The sequence below is a fragment of the Pogoniulus pusillus genome, chromosome 3 (assembly GCF_015220805.1).
Source record: "Pogoniulus pusillus isolate bPogPus1 chromosome 3, bPogPus1.pri, whole genome shotgun sequence".
NCBI classification, from domain to species: Eukaryota; Metazoa; Chordata; class Aves; order Piciformes; family Lybiidae; genus Pogoniulus; species Pogoniulus pusillus.
In genome coordinates this window covers 11892124-11906256 of record NC_087266.1, presented here as the reverse complement: position 1 = coordinate 11906256, position 14133 = coordinate 11892124, and the positions used below count along the sequence as shown (strand labels likewise).

Sequence of the window (14133 nt, the reverse complement as noted above, 5' to 3'; positions counted from 1 at the left end):
GCTCTGATCAGCAAGCAGGGTCTTCCTGCCAGACATCTCATGCATAAGCAAAGCTATGTCAGGGTTTAAGGCTGAGCCCAGGACAAAGCATTCCCAGTAAGAGCTGATTTATATATATACTCTCTTAAGTATCCTTTAAATGCTGCATTAATTGTGAGACATTAGTACACAGAAGAAAAATCTTTTCACTTCATCATTCATGACCAAGAGGTTTCTTGTAAACTTGATTCATTTTTTCATCTCCAGACTTTTTATTCTTCTATCTCACTCCTCATCTGAAGTAACAGTCAGCTACTTATCCTTAAAAAGAAGTTCTTTCTAGTCCAAAGGAAATGGTATGAAGCTGCTTTTTCCTTCTCCCAGGCCTATGGGCAGGACAACCAAGTCCAGCAGTTTTCTACTGAGTGTCAGATGCAGAGTCTCAACAGATGCTGTTCAAGCCCACAGCCTGATTCAAACTGGGAAGGTGATGTCTTTTCCCAGTTGCAGATGCCTTGTTACTAAAGGATCTGTTTTCCCCTTTTACTGTCAAAACAGAAGATAAATCTCATTCAATATTTTCCATAAAGTTTCTTACTTACCTTGCTGGCTGGGTGAAGAGTCCTGTGACGCTCACAACTTTTTGTTCTTTTCAGTTACTCTTTGGGGTGATGTGACTCCTTTGAGGCAATAGGTCTCCTTCATCACCCTCAAGCTAGAAATGCAAGGAAGAGGAGAAAGAATTAAAATTCTGTACAAAGGTCAAAGAAAGCTTAAAGCTTGCAACTTGAAACCACTGGCACAGAGCTGCAGCACTTCATATTTCTGCTGGGAAGGGATCCCACTTGTGGAATAAGAATAAAAGTCCTTGTGAATCTTACAAATGCACTCAGTGAAATATATACACAAAATTCCATGTATGTGTGTGTGTGTGCATGCATGCATATTTGTTACATATATGTATGTGTACATAAAGGTGGAAACCTTTAGGTGCAGTCTTCATTTGAGATCCTTGCTTACTCCTAGGTGATTAGAAAGAATAATAATAACAATAAAAAACCCTCAAATGGGGATTAAATCCTCAGGAGAAGAAGTGCTCCATTTATTGGAGCCTTGCTTATCTCACACAGAGTAAGGGGATTATGTGATTGCTTTTGTGCTCTGAACGATTGTGGCTAGACAGTTTCTGACATAATAGACTTGCCTACTGAAATAGAAACATTACTGTTAGATGGATTTGCAGCTGGCTGCAGAAATGCATTTGTCTGAACAGAAATGCCCCTTGTAACTTACTGAAACACTGAGTGTGGAAGTCAGGCATTTTGAGGAAGACATACACTGCCTTTTGTTAGGCTCACTAGATGCCATAGCTTTGGGAGGCACTGGGGCTGGCACTGTGGAGAAGGGACCTGAATTTGTAGGTACTTTTGAATTGAAAATTTAACCCAACAGTTGCAAACTGGAGACTGCTCGGGTTTGGGATGTATTGCTAAGTGACAGAACGGCACCAAGTAAGGAGCCTGATTTACAAAAGCACACCAGTTATGTGCTCAGTGGGCATGGGCTGAAAGTAGAGTCTGGGAATACTTCTGTGCAGAGCTCCATCTCTCCAGACATACAAAGTACAGGCTCTTTTTTGATAACCATCATTATCTTCAAATACTGCTCGGGAGACTTTGAGCTGCAGGGCACCCTGCAGACCTCCCAGCCTTGTTTCACTAATTCAGACTGACCTATGTGCTGTCCTCCAGGGCTGCCAGTCTGCATTTTCTGGCCACTCCTTAGAAACATTCAGTCTGCTTTGCTCTGGCATTATGATCACAAAGGAGCTTTGAATGCTGAACACAAATTTTGTAGGAGCAGGAGGGAGCCTTTGCATCATTTTCCGGATAAGCATATAATTTCCCTGCTAAAGGTGACACTGGGACATGCAGACCAAGGCTCAGTTCCTCTTTCTGTCTCCTGCCTTTCTTTGGGGCACTTCTTTTCCCACTTTGGTAACTCAGTAAATCCCACATGACAGCAGAGGTGCTTCCATCCAGTGTGGCTGGGAAAAACCAAAACAAAAAACCCCAGGTTGAAGCTTTCAAAACTCACAGTGTGGAGTGGGTGCTGCTGGCTTCAGAGGAACAGCACAAGGCCAGTGCAGAGCACATGGGAAAAATCCTCCCCCATATATCTGAAACACTGCACCAGCACAAAGCCAAGCCAAATCTTTCAACTGTTCTTTGCTGTCCCTCCCTCCAAATCTCAGTATGTTCTTTACAAATGTTTCTTCAAAGTAAAGTGTGATTCCAGGGCCTCTTGGCTCTCTTCTGTGCCCAGGAAAGGGACAGCCTGAGAGCCATGTGCCCCAGGATGATTGAGCCCGTCTGTGATGGAGCACACACATGATGGTCAGATTGTGTTTTGAGTCAAGGCAGCTCAAACCCACACAAGTGTCAGAAAGGGACACCAAAGGGTTAAGGTGTGCAGGCTATCACAGCCACATCAGAGCTGCTCTCCTTTCCTGTTTTCATTCATCTCTGGCCATTTCTACCAACACACCCACTCCCACCCTTTCCCATAGCCTGGTCACTTTGTTTGGGTAAGACATTCTGCAGTGTTGCTTTTAGTATGTCTTTATTATTTTCTTTAAGGTTATGTAATTTTAAAATCACTTCACTTCTGAAAATGACAAACTTTACACTTCCCTGCTGTAAAACAGGCCAGCACTGTCACTCGTCTGCTCGTTCTGGGGGATTTATGGCCCCCCCATGTCTGATGCGATGCAATCCTCTCAAATGAAAAATCATCACGACTGAGCACACTGCACAAAGAGACGATTTAAGAGGAATGGGAATAATTAAGGCTGTCCCTTGCAAGCCCAGCACAAAGGCATTTCTCAGAGCAGCCTGTACTCAGTGAATGGGCAGAAGAGTATCTTGGTTGTCAAAGACTGAAAATCCTCATGGTCTCCACCACATCTGTGAGTGAAAGCAAAGCCGTGTCTTTGGATTTTAGCCAGTGATTGGTGAAGGAAAAAAAAAAGAAAACAACCCTAAGATTCTGCGGTGATCCTTCCTTCTCAAGCCCTTCAGATCTTTCCTAACCCCTCTTAGAGAGGGGTAGATGCAGAGTTTGTTCTGGTGCAGCACACACACACCCCCACATGCCTCTGTGTCGCCCTGCTTTCAGTTGTTCTCTCGGTAAGGAACTGAGAGCATCCTGTGGACCCACATATTTGCATAAATAGCAGCGAGGACTCCAGTTCGGCCCTATCTATCATCCTTTGCTCAGCAGCTGCTGTCTCATTTGAGCCCCTGGCTTGACTTTGGCATCCCTTGGATTTGGAGACTCCAGCTACCCTATCTCTTGCATGAGCTGCTCAGCCCAATGCCAGTCCAGGGAAGGAATCTTCTCCGTGTCCTATAAAAGCCCTGACCAAGAGCTGATTGAAATCTGTGATTTTTTCACGGAGTCTTCTTGGGGACTGTAACCTTCTATATTAAACCTACCCGAGGTCTCTCTTCCCGAAGGTCCCTGCTACAGCTTGGGGTCCCTTCAGGGACCCAGGCACCAGGTCACCACCTCCTGCTGTGCTGCTGGAGGATCAAAAAGGATCCCGTGGTGCACTAATCTTCCCCTCTGACTTTTTCCTAAGGCACACAACTACCCCGAGGGGGGGTTGGGGGGGAACTGCCCAGCAAATGTCTTCTTGCCTATTTACTATGTGCTTGAAATCAGATGTGTGGAAGCAATTAAAATTCAAACAAGACATTTAAAGGAGAGAAAAAGGCACGGTGTAACTGAAGTAATAATTTAGGTCCTGTTTTAACAGTCCCCACCAAAACAGCTTTCCCAGAAATTCAGGGGCCTTTAGTCAGCCACTTTAAGTGCACTGCTGCACGACACTGTGATACTGGCACATGTTGCATTAGCGGCTTTTGCCACTGAGCTGCTCTCTCTTTGGGAATGGAATTCATGTCCAAAATGTTAAGGGAAATGACCACTGTAGTTAAATGACAGAGTGGTTATTTCAGAAATAAACAACCTAAGTTTATGTGCCACTCTTCAACTAAAAAAGTGATTAGTGATCTCAACAGGAACAAGTTCTGGCTGAAAGCTTTTAGTAAATCTCACTCTAGAAATCTCAATCTAGAAATGTGACAGAGCAGAGTACCAGCAAGCACGTTGTAGCCATTCAGGTTTTGGTTACACTGGATTTTGAATTAAATTATATATACTCTTTTTTTTTTGTTGTTTTTCAGCTTTAGTTTCTGACTTGACTTTGTCATTTCTACAGGGAGGCTTCAGATTATAAAAGCCTTAGGTCAACTTGCAGCTGAAAACACTTTAAAATCATCATCTTTGCAGCACAGTGCACACAAATGGTGCAATTCAACAACAGTCATAGATAAAACAAACATGAGGAGTGTGCCAGTGCTAATCATGTTTCATATGAACACACTTTTTTAGCCTTAATGAAGGTCAAAAAGAAGGCTTTGATGCAGCTTCTCTTGTTTACTATAGCTTCTGTGATTGTTGGTTTATGTCCTTCTTCAATTATGATCATGACTCAATGGTATTCTCAGCAGATTGAATTCACAAAGACCATCTTGTCAAAAGTAAGACCTGAAAAGTGACTCATTTACTCTACATGCTTACTCTCATTTTCTGTTTGTAGGGCATTGATGCAGATTGCTGATAGTTACGTAGTTACATTGTTTTATTTCATCTGGAGGCACATTTCAAACTTTGGACTGTTCCTGAAGAATTCTATTAGTGTTTCACTGTAGATTTGTGGTAGTTAATTATACATGGTCACAACAGCCCAGCAGCATTATTGCTCTTTGTTCATTTTGTAGCCATAACAGCAAAGATTGAAAAGTAAAAAAGACTTGTACCCTTCTAGTATACTGGTTTTCACTGGTCAGCGAAGCAGGCCCAACTGGAGATAGAATAGAGCTGGACTTAGCCAGTATGGTGTTCCAAGAAGAGATATTGTCCTCAACTTTCTGTCCCCTCTCCCTCCCTGTTTCTCTCATGACTTACAAAGGAATCGGCCTCTGAGAAGCATCTGGAGATGGACTCACAAATGTGTAGTCTTGACAGTGCTGCTGTGGCTGTGCTAGGTAAAGCTTGATCCAAATCCTCCTTATCTAAATTTATCAAATCACAAAGTTCTTGAATGTCAGTGAGTCAGGCTCACACTGTTCTCAGAGGTGAAAAGAAAAGACGGTATGCAGCTACACAGAAGGGCACAAGGGAATGTTCTCCTACTGCATGTGTTCATGCAGTATCCAGCTGATGGTTGAGTTGCAACTGCTCCAGCTCTGCAACTGTTGCTTAAGAAGGGAAGGTTTTGTTATTGTTGCTTCCATTTGGCTTCATTAAGTAATAGATTATACTCCATTTTAGAGTTCATTTCATAATAGTCACAAATGAACATTGGTTCTGCTCCAGCAGTGAAAACCCCATAATTGTCTGAACATTGAGAGAAGCACATTAACTAAAGCTGCAAAATTAACGCGGAATGATGTAGAGACATTCCTACTTGTGCTTTCCCTCAGCACATTTCCTGCACAGATAGAATGCAGAGTCGGTTGTGTTAGAAGAAAGTGGTTTCAGCCCGTCTTAGGGCACATGGTGAGCTTCGGTAGAAGTTAGGAGGAGATGCCATCTGCTGGAAAGTTTGGACATTGTCAAAAGGGGAAGCAGAGCTGAAAGCAGCTGTGACCCATTGATACAGATGATTGCATTTACTACTCTGCATTCATGAGCAGACACTAGCTAGGGCTGAATCCCACCTACTGCTTTCTCCGCAGCTTGGAGTGCTAAGCTGCTGCTCCTGTCCCTGTGGGCTGGTTGTCCAGCTCTTGATGGCCAAGCAGCTGCTGAATCGCAGCCACCACTGCTCTTTGCTGTTGCTTGAGGCTGAGAAGGAACATGTGGAGGGGAAGAGATTAAAAGGTCAAATAGAAAGATTTAGGACAATCACCAGGAGTGAGTATAAAGGCGAATACGAGGTTAAAAATGTAAGCAGGAAGCAAAAAAGAGCCTAGAGAAGCTCCCTTGGAAGAGAAAGCTTTTAATAGCAGCAACTGCAATAACAATAATTGTCAGCAATGGAGACTGATAAATGTGTGTCTCTAATCCAGCAATATGTTCAACTTCACTGAGTTCAACTTCACTGACATCTTAGTTAAGCACTCATGCAAATGCCCAAGTGATCAAGATAAAATTAAGTTAAAAGCAGGAAACAGCATAGCAAGAATAAAATTGGGGTTTAGTTTTGTTTTGTTTTATTTTTTTAATTTACTCCTCTGATTCTCATTACTGCTTTATTTTACAACTCACTGTGTTTTCAAGGTAACTTTGAAACTTTGAAGGTGGTTGTAGAGAAGTAGGTAGAGCTTAGTGCCTTCTTCATGTGCCTCTAGTGTGTGATTGCACTGAATGCGTTTTTAATATTGCTTTTTACCACTTTGAATTTTTATTTTGTTGTTGTTGTTCATATCAGACAACAGCAAGGCAGCCATTAGACATGATTTATCAGGAAATATCTGGGGCTATGCTAGATGATTAAAAAAATGAAAGGAAACAAGCACAACACAGATGGGAGCCTATCTGAATCAGATTCATTGAGCAGCAGTCACGAGGGAAGTTCTCTGTAAAGTGGAGTTGGATGAGCTGACAGTAACAAAGATACCTGTGTCAGTTTGACATGGAAAAGGAGAAGTGCTACCTCATAGTGCATACTGGTAGGAATTTTAAATGATAGTCTCAAGCATCCTTCTTTAGAGATAGAACATATGCAAATATCAGTTGCTGCGGGGCTCTGCTTTCATTTGCTACCTGAGATTTATCTCAGAGTCTTGCAGGGAGGCATTTGAAAATTGATAGGTTCAGCATAATTCTGCTTCTGAGTGGATGGGAATTGGCAAGTACCAGTAAATGCTCACTCAGACTCTAAGGCTGATGGTAAGCCCATTGGGAACCATGAAACATGGATCTTAGTGGCAGGAGGCCTTAGCATCATACTGCAGTGGGTCTTGGAGGTGAGAAATAGCAAGAAAATGGCCAGGGTGAAGAAGAGAAGCATGGGAGAGAGCACACAAACAGAGAAAAGAGAGAACAAAAATGTAGATGCATCATATATCTGTTTTGTGTTGTCAGCTTAATTCAGTTTGATAGTTCCATGTCTTCCTTTCACAGTCAACAATCAATAGCTTATAGTTATGACTTGGAAACCTGTAAATTGTTAGAGACTCATAAGGTTTAATCTTCAAAGTTCTTCAAAGATCATATCTCAAAGATCTTGAGGATATAAGACATAATGGTGATGGGAAAATAATAAGCAGTCACATAAGTAGCTGTGTAGATGGGTGTGTAGTTGGCCAATCAGTTGAGCAGCTTTCCAGGGATTTATCAAAGTGACTTTTGCTTCAAAGTTCAGATCTTATCTCCCTCACCTGGATCCTGAAACTGGCCACTGAAGGATCTGCAGTTAGTTGCAGCTCTTATGCTGGTTTCTATAAGGTGTCATTCCATGAAGCACCCCACCCTTAGGCTTGGGCTCACCTACTTCTCTGATTGGGGTGAGCAGATGGACATGCTTCTCCAGAGGATATCCGTGGTATTGGAAACGTCATTGATGGCTCCTTTGAGAAACAAGGAGACATCATTTGGGTGATTGCTCCCAAAATGGCTTTCTGGTAAGAGGAGGAAGGACAAACTTGTATCTTTTCATGTTCAACAACTGCTGAAATTCAAAGCTCTCCAAGCTTCATGAATGTAGTTCTTCTATCTGAAAAGTTTTCTTTGTGTGAGAACTTCTCTGTCAGAATATAATCATACACCCAATGTAATTTAGTTAAACTTGTACAATACTAAAAACAACACCAATAATAATGGTAGTGAGAGGATGAAAGGAAGTTGCACATCCTACCATTTCAAGAATTCTGTGTGTACTGAGAACCTATGAGCAGTGTTGCTGTTCTCAGACATGCAAGTCTTCATCATCTCCTTAACGAAAAATAGGGAATGCTGTCCCAATCCAAAATGTGTCAAATGATGCTTGAGTCAGTCCTAAAGCTCTCAAATCCTATCTGGAGCACCAAGGGAGCAGTTAGACAGCTGCCTTCTTAATGTCATAAAACTTGGTAGCTTTTTGCCATTATGTACAACAAATGTTTTGTTTACTTTTAATGTGTTTAAACACATACACACTGCCAAAAAGCTAAGTATCTCCAAACAAGTTTGGTATTAATTCTTTCCTATCTTCACTTGGTTCCTTATAAATTTGGCAGGAGAAGGAATGGACAAGATTTAGGACAAAACAAAAATTAGCCACAATTTCATGGTCAACTTGAAAATATTTTAAGAAATAATGGAAAGATTGAACGTTTGGAAGTTTTAAAAAAATGGTGGTTTTGTGAAGTTGGAGCAAAACAGGGAGAAGGGTACCAAGATACCTTAATTTATTGTTTAAAATGATTACTCCAAGAAGGAAACTTGGCACTTGGAGATTTTATTGAATCAACTCAGAGGGATCTGTTTTCAACGAATGAGATAAATGTCAAATGAAGTTTTTAGGCACTCACAGTGCATCACATTTTCCTTCCCTGAGAAAACAGAACCAAAAATGTGCACAAATAAAATTACTTACATATGTAAAAATCACATTCAGTTTAAATAATCTTTTCTTCCTGTCTGGATGTATCAAAGCTTAACATAATCTTTTAAGAGTATGATTATTTGAGAATGTTTTTATCCCCTCCACTCCTTATTGTTAACCTACATCAAAGCAAATGTGTAAACACATATTTATCTGGATAGCATCTTTGTTTTGGTCACTGTGGTTCTAAGTGCTTCCTATGTGTATGTGGAAAGGGACATTCAGGCAAATCAATAAAAAATCTTCAGGAAAAAATGTTTTATTTTGGGTGCTCATCCATTTAGCAGCCTCTCTCTTTTTGCTCTGTCTCTCTTCTCCCATTTTGTGTTTTTCAGACTGTTTCAGCTCCTGGAAATGTCTGTTTTTCTCTTGCCTTCTCTTTGCTAGCACAACCTACTGCTGCCAGGTGCATTCCTTGTGGAGGACAGGAGGGAGGACTTGGCATGGTGACAAGGGCATGCTGCTCTCATCTGCAGCCCTCAAATGTCCATTGCTGGTTAGGCCAGAGGCTTTCCAGCAATTGAGTCCTTTGCATTTTAGTGGAAATATGGCAACAATCTTAGGTGCTTATATTCCTTTTTCTTGGAGAAAAGTGGCAGAGAAGGTGCAATTTGAGAAAATGCTAAAGAACGTCTGGGTCTCATGAGGTCAAAAACTATGGCATAATGCTGATCTCTTTATGCTGACTCTGTTCCCTGAAGATCCCAGCCACAGGAAAGAAAGAAGTTTTATTTCCATTTTCTCATCAGTGCCACCCGATTATACCTTTTCAATGCAGGGGAGGGAGGGTACAAACAACTTAAAGAGCTGGGAAGGTGCTGAGGGAATCTTTCAGTCCCAAAGCACTGAGATTGGTAATCCTTATTGAAGTTAGGGAAGGCTATTGTTCAATACTCCCTTGATATTTAAGCTGTCCAAACCACTGAGTCATTGGGCCTACTCTTCTGAGTCATTTCGAAAGGGAGGGAGTGCTGCTATTGCACAGAGGACTTTAGCAAAGCTCAGTTTTCAGGGAATATCCCACCAGACATATCCTCTGCCATCTAAATGTGATGAATATTCACAACTTGTCAGGGAAAGGATATGAGATGGAAAGCAGTGATGAGCACAACAGGTCAGCTGACTTCTGTCTTCAAAAGAGAACTTTCAGCCAGTTTTCCGTCCCTGCTTCACATGATTCACACTTCCCTCTCTCAGCATTACTGATGGGTATCTCAAAAGATCAGAGAAGGAATGAAAAGAGAGTTTGTTACTTGCCAGCTCAAAAACATCAGCCAGAGACAACACAACTCCAGGAAAAGCCATGGAAGAGGAAAAGTATAGAATCATAGAATCATAGAATGGTCTGGGTTGGAAGGGACCTCCAAAGGTTATCTAGTCCAACCCCCTTTGCAGTCAGCAGAGGCATCCTCCACTAGATCAGGTCACCCACAACCCTGTTGAGCCTCACCTTGAATATGTCCTGGGATGGGGCCTCAACTCCTTCCTTAGGCAAGCTGTTCAAGCTCTCTACCACATTCCTGGTAAAGAATTTGCTCCTAACATCCAATCCAAATCTACACTTCTCTAGATTGAAGCCATTGACCCTCGTCTTATGACTACAGGCTTTTGTAAACAGTCTCTCTCCTTCCTTCTTATAGGTCCCTTTCAGGTACTGTAAGGTCACTATTAGATCTCCCCAAAGCCTCTTCTTCTCCAGGCTGAACAACCCCAGCTCCCTCAGCCTGTCTTTGTAGCAGAGGTGCTCCAACCCCCTGGTCACTTTCATGGCCCCTCCCTGGACCCCCTCCATAAGGTACACGTCCTTCCTGTATTGAGGGCTCCAGACCTGAACACAGTACTCCAGGTGAGGCAGAATCACCTCACTGAATCTGCTGGCAACACATCTTTTGATGCAGCCCAGGACATGATTTGCTTTCTGGGCTGCCATCTGATGGCTCATGTTGCTGATTACAGAGTTGGGCAAATCCATTTGGCAAATCTGTCTGAAGCTCTCTGGCAACAAGCAGGAAGGCTTAATGGTCACACAGACTGTTGTGCTAGCCATATCTGGCAGAAGTGTTTGTCAGGTTAACCCTGGCCTTGTGTGGAATGATGCTGCTTGATCTTGTGATGTTATTGAAATATGGAAGTCTGTTTTCTGAGAAAAAGCTCAGGGAGGTCTTAGAAAGCAAATCAGAAAGTTTCCTCTGTTATTACTGTCACTGGATGCTTTTTCTGAATCCAGATCTTCCATATCTCCTACAAATCTGCACTCTCTTTTTTCACCTCTTCCTCTAAAATAGTGATCATAGAATCATAGAATAGTCTGGGTTGAAGGGGCTTCTAAAAGTCATACAGTCCAGCCCCCTCTTTGGTAAGCAGATGCTCCAGCCTGAGCTATTCAGGAAGGAAAAAAGTCCATATAAGAGCTCACAGAAGTGATCCTGATTCAGTTTCCAGTCTGTATCTTTCCTTGATAGATAACAGCTACATGCTAGTTCTAGGCTCCAGGACAGTGTGGGAGAGGCCATGATGATAAGAGCTTCTCAATGATCCTTGTACTACCCTCACTTCTTAAAACATGCCTGTGGTAGTAAGGACTCATAAAGTAACAATCCAAATCATAAGGCAGTAATCCAAATATGGTAGCTTTATTTCTTCCCAAGATAGGAACATTGGGATTGTGCCCATTGTATCAGATTTTCTCATGTTGGTTTCTAAGGCAGAAGGTGAGGACAGAGATTATTGAATGTGTAACTCCAGTGCTATAAAAACTGTGGACATTTGTCCTCAAAGAGCAGATGAGTTTTTTCAGGTACAGGCAGAAAACCATCATAACCAGACTTAGGCTTTCCATTGCTTTGCAGGCACAGGGACCATTTCATGGATGGGGTCATGCAAGGAGACCTTGGCCAGAGACAGTAGTCCCTGCAGGACTGTTCTAGCTGGCCTAGATTAGAACAGACTTCAGGATGCTTTAGCTCATATGTAGAATTGTTTTGGCATTTCTAAAAGGCAGAATGCAGGGTATGGGAAATCTTAGGTTTTATCCTTGGTTTTGGAACTGGAGATCTTCTGTTTGGTTACAAAAAGTACAGCCAAGAATGTAGTTATGAGTTCCACTGTGGATGGATTTTGGGTCTGTTTTAACAGATACCTATTTTCTATTCCCCATCTTGCTTGAAAGGAATTTCCACTTCCTTTCAGTTCTGTTATGTAAATAAGGAGATTTGGAGATCTGACAAGGTTCAGACTATCAGTGAGCTAAAAGAGAAAATTGGATCAAGTCAGGAAGTATATTGTGGAGATCAGTGGTCAGGTTCTTAATAGAGGAGTTTTATTATTGGGGTTAAGGCTGATCTTTGATGTGCAACCAACACATAGTTCTAGAAGATGTGCTAACAGAATGCTAAAGTTTGCTCATAACACAAATTATTCAATGTAAAACCAAAAGCCATCTGCAAAACTGGAGAAAAGGTTTCTGAAAACCAAATGACTATACGACATGGTGAATGCCTATAAATACAGAGTGAGAGACAGTTAGAAGAAACAATTCTGTGTATATGTACAAAATAATGAGCTTTGACTTAGCTGTCACTGTTCAGGAGAGATATATTGAGTTATCATGAGTAGTTCTCTGAAAATACCAGACTTGACAGTTATCAGAAAGGCAAACAGCCTGCACAAAGTATTAGAAATGGAACAAAAAGCAGGCTACAAAACATCATTATCCCAATGTTTCAACCATTATTCACCCATATTTTGACTGCTGCATTGCAGTTCCATTCTGCCTAGAAAAGGATCCAGAGAAAGGCAGCAAAGTTGATTAAGGTATGAATGGTCTCTAGTTGGAAAGAGATTAAAGAGTACAGCACTCTTCAGCTTGAACATGAGCAATCTGAGAAGACCTGACAGAGACATACAGCTATGAATGATATGGAAAATAATGGAGAGGCACTCTTTGTACTCCGTTCCCTGTACTCCAGGCATTTATTACCACCTGCTGTAGGATACTTGGGTAACTGATGATGTTTGCAACTTCTTATGCTTTTTTATATAGAATAGAATACTGAAAGCTGTTACAACCAACTATAACTTGTATGGGAAATTTGTATTGGAACTTGCTGAATTGTGGATGCATCCCTGAGTTTTGCTCAGTATTAAGGGCAGCAGGGGAGGTCAGGCCAGAGTTTCTGCTGAGGCATCAGTTACGATGAAGAGAAACAAGCCAAAGTTTAGATTGTGGGCAGAAATTTCCCAGAATACATTGGCAACTAGGCAGAATTAGTGCTTTGGCTTTGACTTCCAAGCATACTGTCTCTCTATTCCAGCACAGGAACAAACCTAGGCAGTGTTATATAAGACAGGTCAAATTCCTCATAATGGACAGGATTCAGAAGTATCTCCTAGTCTTTGACTATGCCTCAAGTCTAAGGGTTATAGCAACTCTACTAGGCAGTAGTAAAGGGAATCACATGGTGACACTTAGTGAAGGCATTTTGGCATTATAAAGTTGTCAGCTACCTATCAGCAATTCAGAGAAATGTAGAAATTACAGCAGCATTGTTGTAATTATTGCTACACATGATCTATTGTCATCACAGGTAACACTCCAACATGTCTTGTGTTAAGGAGCATCATGAATAATTTTGTCACATACTAGTAATGGAAACTAACCAATTTTGTGTGATTACTAGTGCTGTCAAACCATGCTCTCAACTGAGTATTTAAAGTTGTTATTTTATCATCAATCATAAATTATACCCTTTTTGTGAGAGATCTTAGCTGAGATGAAGATCCCACTTTGCTGTCTCAGTAATCACAAAATCACAAGGTCTTGCCTTACTGTGGCATCACCATATAAGAGATGTGAAGTGATAGGATGAGACAGGGTGCATGCAGCAAGGTTTTCATTGCTGGTGATCTTGGATTTGAGGATAAAGTCTTATCTCACAGCATAAGAACGAGCAGGAGTGGCTCTGATGCTGGAGGACATGGTTTCCTAAGTAGGGAGATTCACCTCTGTATCAAGTGTAGGCAACTTAGGGTTAACATATGGCACTTCTTGAAGCTGGCAGCAAAGAAAGTGGGAGTGTCTGAGAAATTAATTTACATGTTGGAAGTGGTTTGCTGGAAACATTAGCTTTAACCAAACTGATTTTTCTTGTTACTGAGCTTGCTCAGGGGTACCACAACATCTAGTCCAAGGCAAACATCATGCAGCTCTGATAGTACCTCAAGAAATCATATGGATGTGCTCTGTTAAAAATGGGAAGGAGCTAAAGGTCCTTGCCATCACACTTTAGAACCAACTATGTCTTAATTTATCCATGGCAGAGTGTCTTACTCAGTAGGTGAGAATTTAGCATTGAGTATATTGAGTGGCAGCCAGCTCAGAGCATGAGTCTAATTTACTGTAAGTCTTGCTACATTCCTTCTGATCATTATTGTACTGAACAAAATGTTTTTAAAGTGTTTTCATAGGGTTGAGTGATTTATTCAATAATTTATAC

General features: G+C 41.5%; 1 protein-coding gene across 1 annotated transcript in view; it reads left to right on the top strand.

Moving 5' to 3' along the window:
- Positions 1 to 14133, top strand: part of MAML2 (mastermind like transcriptional coactivator 2) — a 247240-nt gene that overhangs the window by 199254 nt on the left and 33853 nt on the right. The gene's annotated exons all lie outside the window — the stretch shown is intronic.